This window comes from Schistocerca piceifrons, chromosome 1, assembly GCF_021461385.2.
Source record: "Schistocerca piceifrons isolate TAMUIC-IGC-003096 chromosome 1, iqSchPice1.1, whole genome shotgun sequence".
Lineage (NCBI taxonomy): Eukaryota > Metazoa > Arthropoda > Insecta > Orthoptera > Acrididae > Schistocerca > Schistocerca piceifrons.
In genome coordinates, this window is record NC_060138.1 from 81,714,388 (window position 1) to 81,740,485 (window position 26,098).

Sequence of the window (26,098 nt, forward strand, 5' to 3'; positions counted from 1 at the left end):
ATCTTATATTGGTCAGCGGAAGAGCATAAAGTTCCATATCACCTCCCCTTGTTTGCTTACTCGCCAAAAGGAATTAAAGGACGGAGGGGTTCCAAGTAAAAGCAAGAGAGGACAGTGTCCCCCTCCCTGTGGCCTCAAGTAATCAAAAGTGACGTGTTTACTGAGCCCGTGTCGTTTATTTTCCGTCGACGCGGTGAGGACGAAATACGATACACTCGATGTTGCTCTGCGCTCTTGGTCCCCATGTGCGGGGGGACGTACAACACGAGAGTGTCCTTACCGATATACCGTTGCGTTGTTGATCGATCACCCTCTCACCTTCATGTTGCTTAGAGAGTGCTTCCCTTCTCTCGTGAAGAAGAAAGAGGAAATTGGAAACCATCTGACATGAATTGCTTCACTATTGCTCGTGCAGCTCGAAATACATAGAAAGGGTTGTTGAACTGGTTCCGAGATGTACTTCAGTCCAATAATTGGCTGCAAACAGCTGTTCTAGTTCCACACAGGATATTATTGTTGTCACGATATGACTAATTCCACTGATTTGTGTCACGATACTTCTGAACTAGTTAATCGATGGTCATCTTAGGGAACCGTAAACTGTCAGAAGAATACATTTTTCATATGGTTAAACACTTCTTTTAAAAAAGTCTGCCTTTCTTATATATAACTGAGAATATTTTAAAGAACTGTACTTTTAAATGAATTTCTTTTAATTACTTTGCATAATTATCTCTACGGTACGCATGTATCAACGACCTCTAGGACATCTTTGCTTCGTGTATATAAATGGTTGAAACATGCACGCCTATTTTGATTCATGTTATTTTTGCCTTTTATCAATTTTAGCCGTGTAGAATATGACGAGTATATAGCCTTTTCGTTATAAATTCTATCATCCGTTTTAATTTCTTAATATAGTAGCTAGCAACGTACACGGTGGACCGCTGTAAATTGCATTTTTAGAATTCACGTTGTGGCGGCACTGTTTTTCGAATAGACGGGAGAGTGGGCGTGGTTTATAGTGACCGACGGGTCGTTTGTATTTAATTGTTGTTCAGCTGCGATAACGCAGTGGACACGGGAAGAGCATTCATCTTGTGTTGAAGTGTATTTCTCGAACTTCCACTCGATCATTGCAGTGAAGCGTGCTTCTCGTTTGCAATTTGCAGTACTCCTCACGCGGACGTTTTCCTGGACGGAAATCAATTTTAAATTGGGTAAATGCATTCAGAACAGGGGATGTGTCACCTGTACGAAGAGGACCTGAGAGAAGCGCTACAACACCACAAAATGTCGAACGAGTTAGAGCAGCAGTACTGCAACCTCCGAAGCGTTCAGTTCGGAAACACGCACTTGCTCTTGGCATTTCAAGACTTTCTCTCCACCGGATTCTTCAAAATAAACTGTGTTTTCACCCGTATAAAATGTGCGTGGTCCAGCAGTTGCCAGTACGGGATTATGTAACACGAAGAACATCTTGTGAAGAGATGCTTGCAAACATACCCCGTGATGCAAATGGGCTCTTTTCTGATGAGGCACGTTTTCACCTCGATGAGTATGTAAACAAACAGAAATGCGGTACTGGAGCGACATAAACCCCTGGCAAATTGACCGAAGACCCCTGTGCTCATACTGCGTAACTATGTAGTACGCCATATCACCAGCGGGCTATATTGGCCCTCACTTTTTCCAGGAAAATCGCCGTGCTGTAACTGTGAATTCGGATTGTTACTTAACTACGCTGCAAGAGTCTTTCCAGCCGGCTATCGAGGCAATGCAATTTCAGTATACCTGATTTAAAGAATACGGTGTCAGTACACACATAGCGGGCATTACCATGAATTTTTTGAGCCAAACGTTTACTGGAAGGCTTATCTCTCGCATGGGGGATCTCAACTGGCCCGCAAGATCACCGTACATAGTCCCATGCGATTTTTTTCTTTGGGGTTACCAGAAGTCAAAGGTGTATTGCAATCGTCCCAACACCGTGGAAGACGAACAGAACAATATTGAGGCTGAAATTGTAAGAATACCAGAAGACATACTTGAAAGAGTGCATGAGAATTTCAGAAAAGGATTTCGGTAGTGTGTGAATTGTGAAGATAGACATTTGCCAGATAAACTATTTAAACCACGCAATTAGAAACTTCCGTTATTGTCCAATATGAGAAAAATAAAAATGGAAGTTTCTAAGTGTTCACTATTTTTTATTTCGGCAGTTTCCCGTGCTCAACCCTGTACTTCCTTTTACTTCTACTGTAGATTCTGAAGATGACTACTACATACCCAAAACAAGTAATTCTTTACAAGAAACTACACGATCAAGAAAATGAAATAACAATTATGAGTAATAGGTTGCAGTGCATGCAGTTGCGGGACTGGTTTGGACAGCGTTTTAACTCTTCGACTAGTCTGATACTATTCGAAGCTACAAAATGTATCAACAAAATATATTTCCATCAATACCACTTCTATAGAAATTCATAGAGACTCATTCCGAGAAAGGTAGATATCTGTTCGTGTCAGGCTCCTAAATCTGATATTCTAAGCAAACTTTCACTGGTGAACAAAGTAACAGCCGTCACGCTAGAACAGTCTTACAGTGTTGAATTGCCTGTAGTCTTCAGCGTCTGTATAGCAGTATGCAATATCCTTCAGACATGCGTGCAACTCTGAAGGACAAAGCATATTACTGTACACACATTGAAAAATAGACATCGCAACATTGTATCACATGCTAAGGCAGGCCAAAAACGACGATAATAACTTTGTTTCTCCTGAATTCTGTATAACGCTTTCAGTGCTTGTCAGACTTGTTTCATTCTTTGATGTTTTAAATGTTTTTAGAAGTCTTTAATTCTTCTTATATGTGCTTGTCACAGGGCAGATCAGACATTATTTAACGCCTTATTTACCAGGGGCAAACCGATTAATGTGGCTCACTGTATTCTTATTTAGCTGTGGAAGCATTCACCAAATCATTTTCTATATTCCTCAGACATATGTAATGAAGGTATTTACTTCGGTAACACAGCTGTCCAGCTGATTGTATTAAGTCCATACTACTTGTCATTTGCCATTTTCTGAACTAGCCGGCTATATAATGATTATCTTGTTATTTTCTTATTTACCGTATCTGCCCACCGGGCTTAGTTAGTTCAAATGGTTCAAATGGCTCTGAGCACTATGGGACTTAACATCTGAGTTCATCAGTCCCCTAGAACTTAGAACTACTTAAACCTAACTAACCTAAGGATATCACACACATCCATGCCCGAGACAGGATTCGAACGTGACCGTAGCGGTCGCGCGGTTCCTGACTGAAGCGCCTAGAACCGCTCGGCCACAGCGGCCGGCTGGGCTTAGTTGACTCCGTCTGTATATTTGGTGGGGTATTGTTCCTATTTACTCTCCTCTAACCGCTAAATTTAAACGTATGCCTTGCTCTGGTGTTTTGTAGTTAAGTTTTATATGTTTTAATGCAACTGATTTCTCCTAAATCCCACTTAAATAAATCTAAGCAACACCATCTAGAAGCGGCCTTTAGTATACGTTTAACCCGATGTTTTGGTCGGCCACTGCGCCGTAAAGCCCAGTGTGTTTAAATTTCAGATCCTTCAAAATAGTTACTAATTTCATAAAATTCTCAAACCTCCCTCGCCAATTGTAAAGTTGTTGCATGGCTGTTTACCGGTTATTCTCTTATCCGGCAATTCTCGTAAATGCTGTTAACGTTCCTTGTAGTGTAATTCTGTCTGTTTAATTGTGGTCAGTGTTGCCGAAAACTGGTCTTTTTGGCCGAGGCATTGAATTCCTTAATGAAAATTGTATGTAAAATTGAATTACTTGAAATTAATTTTGCTGTGACAGATAGTTATCATTGGGCCTTAAAACATTTCTGCTGCTGTCACGAATAATTATTTGTTTCATTTTGACTTTCAATTCTCTGTTAATTACTTTTACTGCAAATGCTTAATACTTGAATTTTTTTTGCTTCGCCATGGAGGACGTTTATCATTCGCCCTTAAGCCGTTCCTCAATTGCTAAGAAAATTATTTGCTTGACTTTCTGTTCTCTATGAACGAGTACTTGAACTACTCTGATAACTTCATTTTGTTCCGTTAGCGTGGGGCGATCTTTTCTGTTTTTCGGTTATCAGTTTACTGTAATGCATTTCAAGGTTTTTATTTAACTGTGTATTTCCTCAACGAAAAAAGTTTTATTTTTTTGCTGGTGATAAATTAATGTTCCTGTATACTTAATTTGTGGTCCTAGAACCTTTCCACGCTTTAAGCAGCTCCCTATGACTTCAGTTCCGAATGTCATTGAATCTGTTCCGTTTACAATTGTTAAAGGCCTTTTGTTGATTCACAAATGCTGTAAATGTAGATATCTTTTCTTCAACCTATCTTATACGATGCGTCGTACTGTTAGTATTGCCTTGTACCTTCCTAAATAATTCTGGTACCCAAACTGATCTTCAATGAGGTCGGCCTCAGGCAGTCTTTCCATTCTTGTGTAGATAATTCGCGTAAGTATTTGGCAATCAAAACTAAGTAAACTAACAGTTCCGCAGGACTCACAGGTGTCAGCACATTCCTTCTCAGATAATGAGGATTGCTATATTCTTCCGAGAATCAAGGGTTATTTCTCTGTCTCGTATTTTCTGCCTACCAGGTATTGGGTGTTAGCTCTTCACGCAGCTCAATTAAAATTACACTAAACTCTATCAAACCCGCTCCTCAGTAGTCCGGCCTCTCAGTAATCCAGTTTTTGTATGCTCGTACTTGTGACTTTAGGTCTGGAGGACTTCGGGAGTTCACTTACATAAGAAAATGAAACACCAACAGCCGTCCTTATGACGTCATTTATTGTACAGCTACCAGTTTCGGTGCATCAGTGCACCATCTTCAGACCTTTGATGATGTCGAAGGGGTTATGTGGTGTCACCGCCAGACACCACACTTGCTAGGTGGTAGCCTTTAAATCGGCCGCGGTCCGTTAGTATACGTCGGACCCGCGTGTCGCCACTATCAGTGATTGCAGACCGAGCGCCGCCACACGGCAGGTCTAGAGAGACGTCCTAGCACTCGCCCCAGTTGTACAGCCGACTTTGCTAGCGATGGTTCACTGACAAATTACGCTCTCATTTGCCGAGACGATAGTTAGCAGAGCCTTCAGCTACGTCATTTGCTACGACCTAGCAAGGCGCCATTATCATTTTCTATTTATCTTGTGATGCATGTACCGTCAGACCGATGTTCACCAATTATGGATTAAAGTTAAGTATTCAAGAAGCTACGTACTTTACTTGCTAGTCTCAATTACTTTACCTGTTCCAGACCTCACGCCAGCCTGCGTGAGTTTAAACGCGTGCCCTTCGGCCTCCCGTCCTAGTGGATTCGCTGTCTTGCCAGTCCACAACAGGTTAACACCGTCCGTATGCACGACGCATCAGTGGCGAACATCTACAACTAGTTTAAGCAGACTATCCGTAACCGCGATGTTGTCTCTCCAGTCATCAACTATCAAGGTGGTAGTGACTGGCGGAACTCTGACGGACCAACCAGAATCTCGGAAATACTCCATCCCCGTGTGCTACCTCCCACGAGACAGTTCATAGTGCCATTTTGCTACAGAAAAACGCTCGTCCACACAGGTCACGTGTCTATGAACTGGCTTCGTGTTGTTGAGGTACTCCAGTGGCCAGCGAGATCGCCAGTTCTGTCCACGGTAGATCAGGTGTGGAACCAGCTTGAACGCCAACTCCATTCCACTGCTGGTGTCCAGCACACCAAGACCATTTACACCAGCTGTTGGCCAACCTACCTCAGGAGAAGATTTATGAGACACCAGCCAACCGAATCAGTGGATGCCTTCTGGACACAGGGCATGCAACATTTGGAAGGTAGGAGACGAGGTACTGGTGGAAGTAGAGCTGTGGGGACGGGGCGTGATCCGTGCTTGGGTAGTTGAGATGGTAGAGCACTTGCCGCGAAAGGCTAAGGTCCAGAGTTCGAGTCTCGGTCCGGCACTCAATTTTAATCTGCTAGTAAGTTCCAACGTCATAGTGATAAGTGAGCACATATTGGTAAGTTCTTTGTAAATTTGATGCAGTTTTGTATTCAGTGAAATAACATCGCATACCACATACCCTCTCAAGCTGTGAAGTTTGATTTCCTTTCCTGCCCCCTTGCTAGGTGATTCTCTTTTTTGTCAGGCAGTGTGCAGTATATGAAAATGTCAAACATAAATTAGAAATAAGTTGTCGAAACTTAGTTACGTTTCCGATAATGGCAATAAATAATAAATAAGGAAAATAAAATCAACAGAGGATCGGAATGAGGTGATTACCCCTCGCGTATGCTAGTGCTTGTTCGGTTGAACTATTGTATACGTCCAGGTGCTGCCCAGCCCATCTTCAATTCAGTTTCCTTCTTTATTACTATTAATTAATATCTGGACATAAATACGTCTTTGTCATTTAATTTCATTTTATGATGGAAATTAAATTACATGCCTCCTGGTTGTATGGTACTCATAGCCTGCAACTGACACTGTAATGGCTTCATACATGATTGCTTGATTTTAACAGCAGAGCTAAAATAGCTTAGGTCTAACCCGCCACTGCCCGCACCGAAACTAGGTTTATTGTGCGGTATTGCTCCCTGTAGCCTATATCTAGTAAAGCCAACCAGTGCCCTTAAATAGTGCAAGGAGTCCCTCTACCAGTTTTTTGTTAGACACAATTTCTTCAGATGTAGTTGTCTCGAAGATTCTGTATCTTTTATTCTCCAGTGCCATGCATTCAAAGATTAGGTGTGATGCAGGTTCTTCACCCTCATCACAGATCCTACATTTAGGGTCCTCTTCCATTATACCCATTGTGTGTAGGTGTTTTTTGACGTTCCCATGGCCAGTCATCAGTCCAGTCATGAGTTTGATCTCTTTCCTGTTCAATTCCAGGATTACAGAGCTTCTTTTAAAACATGGCTTGGGCATCATTACCTTACCATGTTTTTGTTTATGGACCTTTGTCCAATATCCTGAGTGCTCTTTCCTAAGCCAGTTCCGTAGTTCTAATTTGATCACAGCCTTGGTGATTGTCAAGACAGGTTCCGGTCCAATAAATGGTGTTGTTGCTCCCATCTTAGCCAATCTATCGGCTTGTTCATTGCCACAGATCCCTGAGTGGCCAGGGACTCACACTAGGTACACCCTATTGCTTCCCCCTAGCTCCACCAGAGCCCTGTGGCAATCTGCAACAATCTTAGATCTTGTTGCAGGAGCTGCCAATGATTTCAGGGCTGCATGGCTGTCTGAATAGATGTAGATGCTACGCTCATTGTAACACCTACTCATATTCTCCTCCACACATGCCCTGATTGCAGTAATTTCAGCTTGGAATACAGAGGGCAGTTTCCCTAGAGGGATGCTGCTCTCCAGTCTTGGCTGAACCCCGTACAACCCTGCCCCAATGCCTTGATCTGTTTTCGACCCACCGGTGAACCAAACGATATCCCCCGTAAGGTGTCGAACCGTTTTCTCCCAGTGCTCCCTACTTCCAATTATTATGTTGTAAGGCTTGTCGAAGCTTCATACATGACTGTTCTTATATTATGTTAATGTCCTAGGTACCTATAGACTAAGTCTTGAGCACTGTGAAGTTGATAGCGATTAATGCACACATTTATTCGCATCAGTGTGCTGTGGATATCGTGATAAAAAGAATTAACGGATCGATATTCTACACAAATGTATATCAACTGACGACCAGAATTCCTTGCAGAAAGATGGTGAAGCGTTACAAAATCACCTTGAAATAAACACCTGGCCAATCTTTAAAATTTTGTAGAATTCAAATCAATCATTGCTGGCAATTTTTTCCTTTACTATACGAGCGGTCTCTCTCTATGTGATCACCATTTTTTGGTGCGACTGTCTTCCTAAATAAGTGAACAAAAGACTTGTAGCCAAGATAAAGATGCTGAATCTTTTAACAGTTTCTATTTTGGCTACAGATTTCTTATGTTTTTTTACGAACTCAAGAAGCGAGGTGCATCTTATGATTATCTCATTGACCATAACCGCTCAGAAAACAAAAGGAAAAAATTTGCGATCAAAGACTGCTTTGAATTCCACAAAAGAAAAGATGAAAAGTGGAAGGTTACTATGTCTTAATTTACTAAACATCAGATGGCCAGTAGATATTTTCAACCAGATCCTTTTTCCGTGATTAACAGAGTGTTTCTCACCCTTATAAAAATCATTACAAAAATCACTGCGCGCTGTATGACATCTCTTAGTTTTGCTAACTGTGCACTCTTGTGCTACTGTGTTCTAAGAAGACAAACATTCAAGAAGAATGTAGGCTTCCGTTATACCATGACGAAAAGTATTCTACAAAACATCTTTTGTAGAGACAAACTTCTTTATAATATTCCGTTACGTCACATCAGGAATTAGATAGCGCTTCATAGATTATGTAGCTCGTTGATCAATTAACATACAATAGAGTCTGCAGGTATGACTTTTCTAGTTGTAGACAAGGGTATTCAGTTGTTTGTACAGCGCCTAAACACCTAGAAAACATCGGCAGATGACATCACTTTACGACGTTAGGACTGCCATCAACGACGTATTATACCAGCACTCATCAGCCTTCATTAATGTCGGATCACCTTTGATTGAAATTTTGAAACCTCTTTAAAACTGATATTGCCACCTACGTAGCGTACAAACCACGTTAAATTTCTAGCTCTGAATACACGGTGCTTTAAGTCAGACTTACATTACTTTCATTGTCTGATCGAATCAAGATTTCGTAGAGGGACTCTTAATTTTGTTGCATCGTTAAGTTTATGAACCTTCGTGCAAATGAGATATTGAAGGAAATATGTTTTTAATGGAAGTAAGTATTTAAAAGCTCTGGAAACGATGAGCAAAGTGATATAATACTTAACAATGGCGTTGAAACTCAGTGAAAATTCTTCAGCTTGGGAAGTGTCATTTAGGATATATGCATGGTAAATATGGAGAAAAGAACAGTAGAAGAATTTCACAATGTACACAGATAATGAAGGAATTAGTAGGTCAAATTTCTTAGTTGCACAGTTCTTCGATTTTAAGCAACAAATGGATACATAAAATAGAGTACCCCCACTCATTACGTCTCCAACGCATAATGAGATGACTGACCGATTTAATGTTAACGATCAGTGTCTGGGAAAGAAGGCATGAGCGGAATTTAAAATTTTTGTGGCTGTTGTCTCATTTAAAGTTATTTTCGCTCCCGGAAAATTATATGAAAACATTTGACGTGAGACCATTCGCTCCCCATTCTCCCGCCCCCCTCTTTCACTTCTTTAACTGACTGTGGGGAACAGTCAATGGTATATAACTACATTATCTTCGCTTGTCAGCATTAAGATGAAATTAGCTTGCAGATGGGTTAAATGATCAAAAATGGTTCAAATGGTTCTGAGCACTATGGGACTCAACTGCTGAGGTCATTAGTCCCCTAGAACTTAGAACTAGTTAATCCTAACTAACCTAAGGACATCACAAACATCCATGCCCGAGGCAGGATTCGAACCTGCGACCGTAGCGGTCTTGCGGTTCCAGACTGCAGCGCCTTTAACCGCACGGCCACTTCGGCCGGCTGGTTAAATGATCTATTTCTTTATTTCCTCTTCTGGCACGTCTTAAAGTTTCGAATTATAAGGAGTCATTCTGCAGTTTTTCGTGTTGTTGGGCAAGTTGATTCGAGTATCGAGACCAACGGAGTTCGGAACCGACGAAGTCCTGAGTTCTATTAACATACTTGCGTCTTGTGATCTGCAGGGTAACGCCATGAAGTGATAATGTTAAATCCGCTGCTATAATCGCGTTGCGGCCATTCACCTCAGTAAATAATTGACTTAACCCGCCTGCCTATACTGGTGCACAGATAAAAGCGTGAATTAATACCGAATTATCGGAGTGACGAGCCGGCGCCTGGTGACGTGGAAAGCGGTCGTGTTGTTTCGCGACAGCAAATATCTTTCGTAATGAAAATTTTATTGGAATAGCGTTGGCGCTGTAATTTTTAATTAAAACTTGCTTCATTCATGGAGAACAGCAGTGTGTGCTTTTGTTGTGCTGCTGCCTACGTTTTACTTGATTCTGCATGTGACGTAGCGAAGCTGTTGGTAATTATTTTCGTACCACTATGAACTCACAAGTTCGCATTATCAACAATTTTCGGTACTCATTCCTATTTAGAGGAAGTGACAGATCATTATTACTGGATAATTATTGAGAGTTTTGAGGGCTTTCTTGGTTAACCAATTTGTTGTACCCACAGCCTGTATTCTCCACCTGCAGTAGTTTTGCACGACGCAACATGCAATAATTAGCTGCCTCAGTTTCACATATGAACTGCAATTTTTAGTGCTACGACTAGTTTAATAACACTCGCCTTTCATCTTTCTTTCTGTTCTTTTTTGTGTGCCAAATTTTCCTCCGTACTTATTACAAAAGGTTTCTTTGTAATCCACGCCGTGTACTTCATTCCTTCACAGGTTTTACTCTCCACTCTCTCTACCTCTTCTTCTGCACGTTTTTCTGATCATCTATTTTGAGCGTGAGACGGTAACTGATCTTATAACAGTCTCCATATTTGTTTACTTGTGCCTTATTCGGCAGGACTATTCCTGGTAATACGTGGTCTGCTGAGAAAATCCCGGAACTTTGTCCACAAACGTTTTCTACGCTTTCCTCTTACTTATTGCGCATGGTCTCGTTCGAAACACTCTCCTCCACGACTGATACACTGCCCCCAACGCCGTTTCCACTTCCGACAGCAGTCTTGGTACGCCTCTTCTTGGATCGCGCGAAGCGCCATCTGCGAATTTTCTTTTATCTCGTCTATCGTTGCAAATCTTCGTCCTTTCAACGGGGTTTTCAACTTTGGAAATAAGCAGGAAGTCCGCAGGGCCAGGTCTGGTGAAGACAGAGGATGAGGCCGCCCAGTGATTTCATTTTTTGGGCAACAGTCACGCATCAGTAGGGATGAATGTGTGGGCGTGTTACCGTGATGCGGGAGCCATGGACTGTCTCACCACATTTCAGGCCGTTTACTTCTCACATTTTCTCGCAGGCCTCGCAACACTCCCGACAGTACCACCGATTAACAGTTTGTCCCTGCGGATGAACTAATCCTCCAAAGTCAAAGAAAACAATCAGCATGGTTTGCGCATTTGGTCTGATATGACGAGATTTTTCTGGTCTTGAAGAGCCTTTCCCAACCTATTGTACAGAATGAAGCGTGATGTCAACATCATAACCTTAGACCCAGGTCTCATCACGAGTTATGATTCTCTTAACGAACATCTCGTTCTCATTTGCGTGATCCAAAAGTTCTTCAGAGATTGTGGGGCGAAGGTCTTTCTGGTCTTGAGTCATGAGCCTTGGACGAACTTGGTGGCAACACAATGCATTCTAAGATCGTGTGTCAGGATTTCATGACTTTATCCAACTGAAATGTTGCATTCTTCTGCAGTCTCTCGGACAGTCAGTCTTCGACTGGCACGCACAATTTCGTTGATGTTCCTGATTTAAGCGTAGTAGTAGTAGTAGTAGCTTTATTCATCCGTAGATCTCTTTTTACTATATAGGACATGTCGAAGTATTTATAAATTTAGATCAATTTAAAATAAGCTAATTCGTATACACATATATTTACAGACTTCTAGTTAGAGACAATCATTAAATTTACTCCTGGTACACAATACTTTTTTTACAAATAATGCCACATTGTTCACTCATATCTCACAATCAGTCACTGCACACACTATGCTTACGTTGTTCATAACACTTCACTCACTACACACACACACACACACACACACACACACACACACACACACACACACACACACTGATGAAAAATGGTTCAAATGGCTCTGAGCACTATGGGACGTAACATCTGTGGTCATCAGTCCCCTAGAACTTAGAATTACTTAAACCTAACTAACCTAAGGACATCACACACATCCATGCCCGAGGCAGGATTCGAACCTGCGACCGTAGCAATCGCGCGGTTCCGGACTGCGCGCCTAGAACCGCTAGACCACCGCGGCCGGCACACACTGGTGATCTCTGCACCATTTCTGTACCGCAACTTCCCATTTGCTATCCTGAGAAACTGAGTCAGCATCCCTCCGTAATGAGTGAGACGTTGAGCGCAAAAAGAGGAAGAGGTGGTAGTATTGTGTTTTGCATAGCTTCGTCGGTAGCCGTCGAAGGAGTCTTGAAGGCGGTCATCTTTAAGATCGGTCCGACCATTTTCAAACCGTGTGAGCTATTCATAACACCGAGTACGGTTTACGTACTAATCACCGTAGGCTTCCTGCAACATTTGGTATCTCTCTGTGAAGGTTTTGACGCAAAAGTTAATGGAGATGCCTTAAGCCTCTAACTTTGCCATCTCTAAATTCACCAACTTTGCAACACAGCGTTGTGCACAATACAGCACCGAGCAATAACTAACAGAAAAAATGGCTCTGAGCACTATGGGGCTCAACTGCTGAGGTCACCAGTCCCCTAGAACTTAGAACTAGGTAAACCTAACTAACCTAAGGACATCACAAACATCCATGCCCGAGGCAGGATTCGAACCTGCGACCGTAGCGGTTACGCGGTTCCAGACTGCAGCGCCTTTAACCGCACGGCCACTTCGGCCGGCAATAACTAACAGACTTACAACAATGAAACTTCCGACAGATACACAACAAACACTGGCGTGTGCCGGGATGCCAGCTGCATTTCGCTCCAGCACACCGTTGACGCGAAATCACGAATGTTCGGGAATTTTTTGAACAGACCTCGTATACTAGACTGTTTCGTGTGTCACTGACTTAAGAAAACAGGTATACAGGGCGATTATTGTGGTGTCCCCGCCAGACACCACACTTGCTAGGTGGTAGCCTTTAAATCGGCCGCGGTCCAATAGTATACGTCGGACCCGCGTGTCGCCACTGTCAGTGATGCAGACCGAGCGCCACCACACGGCAGGTCTAGAGAGACGTACTGGCACTCGCCCCAGTTGTACAGCCGACGTTCATAGCAATGGTTCACTGACAAATACGCTCTCATTTGCCGAGACGATAGTTAGCATAGCCTTCAGCTACGTCATTTGCTACGACCTAGCAAGGCGCCGTATTCAATTGATATTTATTATGTGAAGCATGTATCATCAAGAGCGATGTTCTACAATTGTGGATTAAAGTTAAGTATTATATCAACTACTTACTTTATTTGCAATTCTCAAGATATTGTCCTGTTCCAGACCTCACGCCAGTCAGCGTGTAATTAAACGCGTGCATTTCGGCCAACACTACAATTATAATCGCAGTTCCTATTTGAAAATGCTCTAAAAGAACACCCGCTGCTACAGATGACTTCAAATTTGAGCGGAATATCGGGTTGTTGCATAAAATCATATCGTTTTTCTGTAAGTTCAATAAACACAACAAATAATCATAGCAGAGACCTCAGTCATCAATAATATATTCTCCTCCATTATTTACAACAGTCTGCCAACATTGGGGTAACTTTTCGATTCCGTGACTATAGAAATTACGTAGTGTTGAGGCGAAGAACTCGTCAATCCATGTTCGGAGAGCATTTCCATCCTGATAGGAAGTTCCTTGTAGGCTGTTCGATAGAGAGCGGAAAAGCTGAAAATCTGAGGGCGGAAGATCAGGTGAATAAGGTGTGGGCGGAATGAGTTTCCAACCCAACTCCTGTGTAGTGTTTTTCGTCAATCTACTGTAGCAGAATGCGGGCGGGCGTTATCGTGTAGTAGTATCACTTCACGCAGTCCCCTGGTCGTTGTTCTCGGATTGCATCTGCAAGAGTCTCACTTGTTGACAATAAACGTCAGCAGTGATGGTAATGCACCATTCCGTCTCTGTTCCACCAGATGCATATACCGTTATCTTTTGTGGTTTCGCACAGGGCTCTGTATGGCGAGTTGGTGATTTCTTTCGGCTCAACCATTCCCTTCTTTTCCTTATGCAGCATTTTCTAGTTCCCAATAACGATACGGGGTAGGGATGATCGGTATTGTTCACGAGCAAGCAGAAATGCACGTATGGCCAGCTCCAAAGTTTTGTGATTTTTGGATTACAGCATACGGTACCCACCCACCCGATTTTTGAACCTCCCCTACTGGACACAAATGGCAGACGATGGTAGAATGATGACAGTTCATCACATTTACCAGTTCTCAAGTACGCTGAAGCGGATCATTGTGGATTATTGCGTTCAAACGATTTTCTTCAAACACCTAAGGTCTACCTGAACGTGGAGAGTCACTAATGTGGGAGATTTGGTCTTTTACCGGATTCCTGATATTCACGGTACACTCGTGCAATGGTCGCACGGGAAAATCCTCACTTCATTGTACCCTGGAAATGCTGTGTCCCATCGCTCGTGCGCCGACTATAACACCACGTTCAAACTCACTTACATTTTGATAATCTGCCATTATAGCAGCGTTAACCGATTTAACTACTGCGCCGGGCACTTGTTGTCTTATACAGGCGTTGCCGACCTCAGTGCCGTATTCTGCTTATTTACATATATCTGTATTTGAATACGCATGCCTATACCAGTTTCTTTGGCTCTTCAGCGTATTTGCTAATAAAAGTTGTTTTCTGCAGTACAGAAATCACGAGAAGACTACAGTCCATAAGTAATTTCTTCCAAGAAATCGGTCATCTTAATAAATAAATATATGAATAACGTTTAAGCTAATGAAAATGGACGTACGGTTACAAAATATCACGAGTGTAAGTGCGAGGTACCGACTGCGCGCCATTGTCGGCAGTCGCTGGTAGGAAACCTTCCGAACTAAATACATCATAATTGCATCCTTTCTGAATGTTATTTGCAATAATATATGTCCCCGGTTCCCGCTTCAGTACTTAGAATGGCAGGATCTAGAACTGGTCTTTATAGAGAATCTGACAGCGTTGATAATGCTTCAGCGAGAGACTTAAACTTCGAGAGCTTCTCGACAAATCAGGGAGAAAGAATTCTACTCGACGACTCACTAAGGTAATCCAAAGGCGGAGTGTCAAAGTCTCCTCAAAACTCGGATGGAAAAGCACGGCCAGTCATACTGTTGGTTCTCTTACACCATCCTTTAGGAATCACTGGCTAAACTGAGACATTTCTGGAGATTTAATATAAGTGGGGTGGGCTCTTGCAAGTGGTTCCTTGTTTACAGCGTTTTGGAACCTTAACTTTAATTATAATCACCCGTATATTCTCCTAGTTTCTGGGAAGCTCAACCGCCATAGCATCGATGAATATATCAGATCTAAAAAGTTGTAGTTTCTCAGGATTTGTATACTAACTCCGCCTCAGCTGACTACAGGCTGGACGCTGCTATTTCTGGACTCAGAACACAGTTGCCTTTGGTCATCTTGTGCGTATCACACATGGTAATTTGATGCGTTATCGTTCTAGCGGTAGTCGGTAATTGTTAGTTACTTACCCACCTTCCGCAACGTCATGATTTTTAACAGAAAGAGCAAGTGGAGTCATCTTTTCAAGGTGGATTCTGTTCCCGAGAAGACAAACGTCTCTGAAACTTCCGATCAGGTATCAACTGTGTGCCAGATCGGGACTCGAACCTGGGACATTTGCCGTCCACAGGGAAGTGCTTTACCGACTGAGCTATCCAAGCACGACTCAGAACCTGCCCTCACAGCTGCACTTCTACCAGTACCTTTTCTCCTACCTTCCAAACTACACGGAAGTTCTCCCGTATACCTTGCGGGCCTATACTCCGTCCATCATAATGGTAAACCACATGTAAACATTACACTACCTCGTATTTATCCGCGTTTGCTGGACCTCATTGGATTTCGTTTCACGTGGAGTGGAAGCCAAGCTGTCAGGAGTACTGTCAAGTACGATAATGAGGATACGTTTTATTCTGTGAGTTGCGCGCACATCGGCTCAGCGATGAAACTCCGATAACACTGACCAGGCAAGTGATCCAACTAACCCTCAGTGATTTGAACAGTTGCAGTGAAGACGTGAAAAGAGACGAGCAGAGAAACATATGGTTTTGAATGTCATTTAATTTTTAAATAGAAGGGGATAATACGTGGCAAAACTCAGGCGATACGCTTCGTAGACGACCGGACGGAAAACATAACATGCTCTCGACCTTCTCTAACATAGTATTGTAATTAAACACAAGAGTGATGAAAATTTCTGATTCTAATGAGAGTAATTTTCCTGCGTCAGCTATGTATGGCGTAAAAGCGCCTTGCTGATTTCCCATGTCGTTAAATACTGAAGCCACTGAAGGTATTACAGTCAGTCGTCCGGTAGTCTCTGAACTCCTTCCATACCGGACTCCGAGGAATACATTTCAGTACTGCTACGTTGACAACGAGGCGATCAGCAACAAAATCCCAAGCCATCAAAAACCAACACTTCCTCCTCCTCTTTTATGACTGGTTGTTTTGCTAGTTGCTATCCTTCGGCAGTGATATGTTACAAAGCTTAGTGTGTTAGTTCCAGTACGTCTGCCAGCTTAAATGTCCTGTTATTTCTCGAGACAAATCCCTTAACTTGGCTCCAGATCAACTCTACTGGGTTCAGATTGCAGTGGTACAGTGACAACTGTGAAAATGCGGAGTTTTTACAGTGTGCTCAACGACGTGTAAATTATTGTTTTCCATGTTTCTACGATGCTTACCACATCTGTCCTACAAAACAATGGGCATATTGAAATAAAGAGTATCTGATTTTTAACTTTTCTCCAAAAAATTCAGTTTTGTAATGTTTTCTTAACTTCAACAACCTTTAACAATATTTCGTCAAATATCGGTAATTAAGAATTTACATTTGCAGTGGAAATCAGAATTTTGTGTGCGATATGTAATTAGAAACTAGAAGACGTGCACTTTTTTAAAATAATGGTTAAGTCTAAGGCAATTAAAATATATTTGATGAATTTAATATTTAAATGATTTAAGTATTCAAACATAACAAAAAAATTATGAATCACAAAGAGATTGGAATCGCTGTCCCACAGAATACACAATTCACATTCGACGCCGCTACCGATTACGCCACGCATGTAATTGCAATGCGGTCTTTTATTTATTATACAGGGTATATCATATTTGGCACATCTATATTTCTGAAACTAATAAACATACAGAATGAATTTAGTTTTTTGATGAACGGGAAAATCAAAAAGTTTTTTTTCATACCTTTTTCATACCTTTTAAGATGCATGGCATATGTCAATGCGGTATTCAAATTGTTAATGGTGTTAATGGTGGAGGCAGTGTATGGCGAAATAAATAAAAAAATTAAATTTATAGATTTTTTTTGAAAAGAGGAAAAATTACGGACATGGAACTGTAACTTTAGAAATTTTGAAGGGCTTTTTTACGGACTGTATTGACCGGCTTGAATGCGGACAAATTCAGTGCTGCGTGAAATATATGCCTGTAATATAATTTACCATACCGATTAATTACATCTTTGAATTATACGTCATTGTTGATTTATTCAGAGTTCTCACCTTAGACGTAAAATTCGTCTTTCTGCCACAATATTAATTCATTACTCGCCATCGATGTTCTTCTCTTTGTTGACCGTGTGTATCTTCCTGAGTCGGCATCGGTTCACTTCACGAAGACGGTGGAAACCAAGCAAATACAATGCTACGTCACTTTAAATAATTCTCGTACAACTTAGATTCTTCTCACTATTTTTTTTATTCAGAAGACAATAAGACTTGCTCTGCTCGTCGCACAAACCATAATTACTAACAATATGGCTACCTTTCCGCACACACCAAAAATTACGTCCATCCTCCGCGAGGCAACAATCGAAAGTGTCTCTTAGCTCCTTCTTGGAGTATGAAACAAAAGAGAATCCAATGTGAACATAACAAAGATTATAATCTAGAAGCCTCTCAATTTAATCTTTGGCGCAGCCTTTAAGGTATTGTATGTCTCTGCGTCGGAATGTGTCATTACAAGTGTCATCCATTATCTCAACGCGATAATCAGAGCACATGTTGCATTTACAAAGACTGTGACTACAAACGATTTTTGAAATGAAAATTACATAGCTAAAGTATTGAGTCGTGCGTGCCTCGTGTTCCTGCCATCGTGTATTTTACACCCTGTTTTTAACGCACTTCCACCTCACTACGTTGATTTAAATTACTGCTGTCACTGAGTTGCTGCTTTGCCTGATCGTGAGCGGCACTAGCAGCGTATATCGATATATCCCCTCTCGCAGTATCTTTGCTCGACTGCTATTACTTCACGGTCCTCGTCTATCGTAAGGGAGTTCGCGACGGGAGCTCGGGTCGCGAGTTCAGGCCGCCACTTGGGTGGAAAGTGCCTGGAGCCCAGTCCGGACCTACATCCACATTTATACTCCGCGAGCCACCCAACGGTGTGTGGCGGAGGGCACCTCACGTGCCACTGTCATTACCCCCCTTTCCTATACCAGTCGCGTATGTTTCTCGGGAAGAACGAGTACCGGAAAGCCTCCGTGCGCGCTCTAATCTCTCTAATTTTACAATCGTTATCTCCTCGGGATGTATAAGTAGGGGGAAGCAATATATTCGATACTTCATCCAGAAACGCACCCTCTCGAAACCTGGACAGCAAGCTACACCGCGATGCAGAGTCTGCCACTTGAGTTTGCTAAACATCTCCGTAACGCTATCACGCTTACCAAACAACCCTGCCAGACGGGGAGTTACAATGCGGCACTAGTGCAGTCGGGTTGGAGCATCACGTAAGCCGGGTCACGGACTTGGAGGGTCGTCGGTCGGTCGTCCTACCGGACGACGGGTTTTGGCTCGCCGATCGTTCGTGAGTCGACTGTGTGTGTGTGTGTGTGTGTGTGTGTGTGTGTGTGTGTGTGTGTGTGTGTGGTTCAAATGGCTCTGAGCACTGTGCGACTCAACTGCTCAGGTCATCAGTCGCCTAGAACTTAGAACTAATTAAACCTAACTAACCTAAGGACAGCACACAACACCCAGCCATCACGAGGCAGAGAAAATCCCTGACCCCGCCGGGAATCGAACCCGGGAACCCGGGCGTGGGAAGCGAGAACGCTACCGCACGCGCGCGCGCGCGTGTGTGTGTGTGTGTGTGTGTGTGTGTGGGTGGGTGTATCGACTCCCGATTTGTCTTCGTGCATGCTTAGTTACTGTTGGGTGTTGTCCAGGTCTTCATGCAAGTCAGGTTGTGTGTGTTGTTGGTGTTATGTCCACTGACGACTATTTATATGCTGTCGGCATTCTGAGAGGAGTTGGTCGGTTGCTGCGGGCCAGGGAAGTTATCTCCGCGCGGTGCAGTCGGCCGGGTCCGGTGGCGGTCCCTGCGCAGTGTCGGAGCGTGTGTGGAGCTGTCAGATCGCTACGAGCTTCGTGGTTCACCGACCCAGGACGTCAAATTTGAGTAGTGGTTTCAAGTACCCAAGCCACGTCCATTATTGTTGTGTGGTTCGTTTTGGTGGTTCGCTGTTTGGGAAGTTTTCCTGTGAGCAACACCGAGTGTTTGTATTGCTGAAATTTAGCCGCCATGCGGTTGAATTAACTATATTGGTTGACTACAATTCAAGAGCACCAGCGGAATTTTCTGCCTTGTGGCCTTTAGTGTTCCGGTTACCTGCCCTGGCCACTAACGTAATTTCAGGCAGTTGTCGCTGTCCAACACGGTGTGTAGTTTTGACAGCTTAATACATATACAGGGCTATTACAAATGATTGAAGCGATTTCATAAATTCACTGTAGTTCCATTCATTGACATATGGTCACGACACACTACGGATACGTAGAAAAACTCATAAAGTTTTGTTCGGCTGAAGCCGCACTTCAGGTTTCTGCCGTCAGAGCGCTCGAGAGCGCAGTGAGACAAAATGGCGACAGGAGCCGAGAAAGCGTATGTCGTGATTGAAATGCACTCACATCAGTCAGTCATAACAGTGCAACGACACTTCAGGACGAAGTTCAACAAAGATCCACCAACTGCCAACTCCATTCGGCGATGGTATGCGCAGTTTAAAGCTTCTGGATGCCTCTGTAAGGGGAAATCAACGGGTCGGCCTGCAGTGAGCGAAGAAACGGTTGAACGCGTGCGGGCAAGTTTCACGCGTAGCCCGCGGAAAATTGGCTCATGCCACAACTGGAGACCGACAGCGCCGACTTCATCTTTCAACAGGATCGTGCTCCACCGCACTTCCATCATGATGTTCGGCATTTCTTAAACAGGAGATTGGAAAACCGATGGATCGGTCGTGGTGGAGATCACGATCAGCCATTCATGTCATGGCCTCCACGCTCTCCCGACTTAACCCCATGCGATTTCTTTCTGTGGGGTTATGTGAAAGATTCAGTGTTTAAACCTCCTCTACCAAGAAACGTGCCAGCACTGCGAGCTCGCGTCAACGATGCTTTCGAACTCATTGATGGGGACATGCTGCGCCGAGTGTGGGAGGAACTTGATTATCGGCTTGATGTCTGCCGAATCACTAAAGGGGCACATATCGAACTTTTGTGAATGCCTAAGAAAACTTTTTGAGTTTTTGTATGTGTGTGCAAAGCATTTTGAAAATATCTCAAATAATAAAGTTATTGTAGAGCTGTGAAATCGCTTCAATCATTTGTAATAACCCTGTACGTATTCCATTGTGGGTAATCACCCCCGTAACATTTTGTGTTTGAATTTCTCACCGGTGTTTAATTGTCTGTTTATAATCTATCACAGCCAATGATGAAAAATTCATGGTTTTGCTGTGTTTTGTGTAAGTAAGTTTGAATTCCGGCAAGTGGATAATTGCTGAAAGGCTATTGCCATTGTGTTGTATTTTATTTTATTCCGGTTTCAGCTACTTCAAACTTAAGACTTATGGTTATATTTTTTTTAAATTTTGGAAAATTAATTGTGGGCCTTCAGCCTTGGAACCTTATTCTTAAAATTACCTTTCAAGATTAAACATTGAGGCCTTCTGCCTTTGAAAGGTTACAGTAATTTATTTTAAAATCTTGAAAGTTTTACTGTGGGCCTTTAGCCGTTTGTATTGCATCTTGTTTATGTGTGTCTATCCACTTTTGCCTTGAGGCTTTCCGCCTAGCTGCCATGTGTGAACAAATATGTTAAATATTTTATTTGCATTTTTACTTCATGTTTTTACCACTTGAGATTTATCTTGTTGCTTTTAAGATTTCTTGTTTGGAGGCCTTCAGCCGGTAAAGAATCACTTATTTGAAACTCTTAGTTGTAAAGGTTCGCCTATGTGCCGTTTTGGTTTGAAGGTGTTATTAAATTACAATAAATTACAATTTTGAAGTGAAACTGATCCTAATCACCTATTCTGTCCAGCAGGTTTACCGTGCATCTCAAGCATGATTTAGAAAATCGCTGATGGTCGTTAATACATCAGAATGTCTTAAAGTTTCATTTACAGTGACGCAGTAGTAAGATGCGTAATACGTAAGTTGGACCTACTTCCAAGAGGAGAACAGCACCAGTGGGCGAGAGCTGCAGGTGCTGAGCGATTATCGCGTTTTTGTTTGTTTACATCAGGTTTATTCTCATGATGAACGAAATATAGCACTCCTGGAAGAAAGGGTATTGCAGAGCAATTGGTTAGGCATAGTATAGGGGATTGTTTCCAGGATGGGTTTTCATTCTTCAGCGCAGTCTTTCGCTAGAGAGTTTAGTATCCGATGGTGATTCGGATTCCCCATGTAGCCCGAGTATCGATTGGGAGAAAGCGTCTGAGATGCTCGGGCTCCAGACTGCGGTTAGGCAGTTCGGCACAACAGCAGCAGGTGGCTCTGACCTCTGACGTCCTCTGACAGCTGCCTGGATCTGGTCAACCAGTCTCCTCCTAGTCTCTGAAGCCTTCATTTGCTCGCCATCAAACGTTCGAGTCGTGATCTGATGTATGTTTGTGATTTTCCTGTCTCCCTGGACTGTTGTACACGCTTAAGACGACATTACCACGCTCTGAACTTGTTTTTCAGACAATTCTGTCATCTTCAAGAAATATTTTTGTATCTATTTGGACATTAGTTTGTTTACAGTTTTAGACAGTGTAACACACACCACATGGAATGTTGTGAATCATACAGTAGCACCGATTTTTACTTAAATGATTGTATCTTGCACTGTAACGTTGTTACCACTCTGAAAATCATCATTGCCTCAAGGCAAGTCGGCAGTTCACCGGCTCCGGAGACGGTTATCAACATGCACACTTACGGCAGCAGTGGATATGCTCTATCTGATGTATTTGGTACCTCTGTGCCTTGCTGATACAGCTGTGGCTTTTATTTTAGCGTAGTAGTATCTTTTCTGTGAGTTTACCTCCAAGTTTTCGACGGCCAGATGGCATTGTGCTACACATAAGAGCTTTAGAGCCCACGTGTCCGATGTTCTGAAGATAGTGATATAGCTTTGCTAAGACTAATACACTCCTGGAAATTGAAATAAGAACACCGTGAATTCATTGTCCCAGGAAGGGGAAACTTTATTGACACATTCCTGGAGTCAGATACATCACATGATCACACTGACAGAACCACAGGCACATAGACACAGGCAACAGAGCATGCACAATGTCGGCACTAGTACAGTGTATATCCACCTTTCGCAGCAATGCAGGCTGCTATTCTCCCATGGAGACGATCGTAGAGATGCTGGATGTAGTCCTGTGGAACGGCTTGCCATGCCATTTCCACCTGGCGCCTCAGTTGGACCAGCGTTCGTGCTGGACGTGCAGACCGCGTGAGACGACGCTTCATCCAGTCCCAAACATGTTCAATGGGGGACAGATCCGGAGATCTTGCTGGCCAGGGTAGTTGACTTACACCTTCTAGAGCACGTTGGGTGGCACGGGATACATGCGGACGTGCATTGTCCTGTTGGAACAGCAAGTTCCCTTGCCGGTCTAGGAATGGTAGAACGATGGGTTCGATGACGGTTTGGATGTACCTTGCACTATTCAGTGTCCCCTCGACGATCACCAGTGGTGTACGGCGAGTGTAGGAGATCGCTCCCCACACCATGATGCCGGGTGTTGGCCCTGTGTGCCTCGGTCGTATGCAGTCCTGATTGTGGCGCTCACCTGCACGGCGCCAAACACGCATACGACCATCATTGGCACCAAGGCAGAAGCGACTCTCATCGCTGAAGACGACACGTCTCCATTCGTCCCTCCATTCACGCCTGTCGCGACACCACTGGAGGCGGGCTGCACGATGTTGGGGCGTGAGCGGAAGACGGCCTAACGGTGTGCGGGACCGTAGCCCAGCTTCATGGAGACGGTTGCGAATGGTCCTCGCCGATACCCCAGGAGCAACAGTGTCCCTAATTTGCTGGGAAGTGGCGGTGCGGTCCCCTACGGCACTGCGTAGGATCCTACGGTCTTGGCGTGCATCCGTGCGTCGCTGCGATCCGGTCCCAGGTCGACGGGCACGTGCACCTTCCGCCGACCACTGGCGACAACATCGATGTACTGTGGAGACCTCACGCCCCACGTGTTGAGCAATTCGGCGGTACGTAGACCCGGCCTCCCGCATGCCCACTATACGCCCTCGCTCAAAGTCCGTCAACTGCACATGTGGTTCACGTCCACGCTGTCGCGGCATGCTACCAGTGTTAAAGACTGCGATGGAGCTCCGTATGCCACGGCAAACTGGCTGACACTGACGGCGGCGGTGCACAAATGCTGCGCAGCTAGCGCCATTCGACGGCCAACACCGCGGTTCCTGGTGTGTCCGCTGTGCCGTGCGTGTGATCATTGCTTGTACAGCCCTCTCGCTGTGTCCGGAGCAAGTATGGTGGGTCTGACACACCGGTGTCAATGTGTTCTTTTTTCCATTTCCAGGAGTGTATGTATCAACTACGATCTGGGTAATAAAACATCTGTTTTCAAAGCTTTTTTACACTGATACAGAAATCGCTCCCCTTCTGACAATGTCAGGTAATAATAAAATATTCTCGGTTTTCTAGTCGCCCTCGCCTCATTTTCAATAAAAGAATCGAACTTTCGATAGCTACCTGCGCCATCGTCGTATCGGATGATACGGGCCGGGGCAAACACAGTTGTTCGCTTATATGAAGCACCTGGGACCAGTCAGAGAGAGCAGAAACGACGCGTGCGCCGAAGGCGAAGTGGGCACCTCATAGCATCTCCACCCCGTTGTAGGACCGGGACCAACGAAATGCAGCATACGCGGCCTGCAACAAACTTGTGACGTCACTGTAGTCGGCTTGTCCGCCACATTTCGCAAACGCTCCGCTCCGTGCGGGGACCACGGGAAATCAATATCTGATTGAACAGGTACCCACTAAACTTCTTAAAATAGTCGTGTGCTACCGAGAACTTGTATGCATTTAAACACACAGTCTATAACTATTAAACTCGTCTGAAGTAGTTACTCGCTCTCCACCGGAGACGGCTGTTGGCACTCGCAAGCTCTGCAGTGTCACGTGCTTTGATGTAAGCGCCGCGCCACGTCTTTCTCGTGGGCCTGCTGCGGGGCCGAATATCGCCATGTGACGCGAGCTGCTGGCGCCATATTTGAAACTTCCTCTCCCGCCTCCCTGCAAGCATTAGCCATCTTTGCTTTCTGTCGATATCCAAAGCCAGCTGCCACAGCCCACTAAGCGTGTACCCATGGCCTCTTTCAAAATTGATGCTGTCTATTCTAATCTCTGCCATCTCCTTTACAATGGAACCGCAATATGTTGTTACATGAGCCTAGACTCTGATATTTTCAAACTGTATTTTGTGTCCATTTTCCAGGTAATACTCAATTGTAGATGACTCGGTACAACGCTCCGCAACTGTGCGATTTGTTGGGACCCCATACAGGCCGGGTACATGAAGAGCTATGTCGTCTTTAACATGATGCAGCGTATCTCATTTGGATGTCGAAAGAGAGCATAGACGGCTGCTTGATGCTTTTAGGGAGGTGGGAGTGGCTGTTTCAAAAGTGGTGCTAGTCCCTTGTGCCACTTGACGTCACCCAGTCCCGTGCGAGGGCAACAAGAAAGACAGGCCGTGGAGCGTACGACACAGCAGGTGACACTGTATGTCTCACGAGTGTCAGCAGCCGTCTCTGGAAGGGAGCAAGGAACTATTTCAGGTGAGTGCAATAATTCTTGACTGCTCATTTAAATGCATGTAAGATCTTGATAGCACACGATAAAAGATATGGTTCAAATGGCTCTGAGCACTATCGGACTTAACATCTAAGGTCATCAGTCCTCTAGAACTTAGAACTACTTAAACCTAACTAACCTAATGACATTACACACATCCATTTCCGAGGCAGGGTTCGAACCTGCGACCGTAGCGGCCACTCTGGCCGGCTGACAAAAGATCTCCAAATTTTCTAGGAATTCGAGGAACCTGTCCTTCTCGCACTAGATGTCAAAGTCGCAAGCGCTTGCGTGGCCTACGTATTAAAGAACTGTGACAGTAACCGAACAACATGTATTGATACTATGAAGTGGTGGTATGTAATCGAATGTGTAAGCCATATAGGGTATGCCAGGGGTCGTAAATTTTTATACTGTCGCCTGACTCTGTACTTCCTGTATTTTTAGCATTGATAATGAGTAGGCACTAGCCGATATCTAGATCTGCAGAGTAAAACCTGCAGAAAAGGACGACTGTTTGCTCTGCTTTATCATTTGAAAGTCATATCACAGTCGCCGAGTGCACCCGATTGCTAATGGGAGGCAACCTGAGGACAAGATTTTGTTCAAGCATGCCGCCGCGAAAGACTTCGAGGACAACAGCGCATACTGCGAACAAAAATAAAACTTTTGGAAACGGGATAATAGCTGAAACTGGGCAGAATTTAAAATAAACATTGATAGCAGTCTACGGCAAAAAGTGTTGTCGTTTCAGAAATTTTTCATGAAATTGATACACTACTAGCCATTAAAATTGCTACACCACGAAGACGACGTGCTACAGACGCGAAATTTAACCGACAGGAAGAAGATGCTGTGACATGCAAATGATTAGC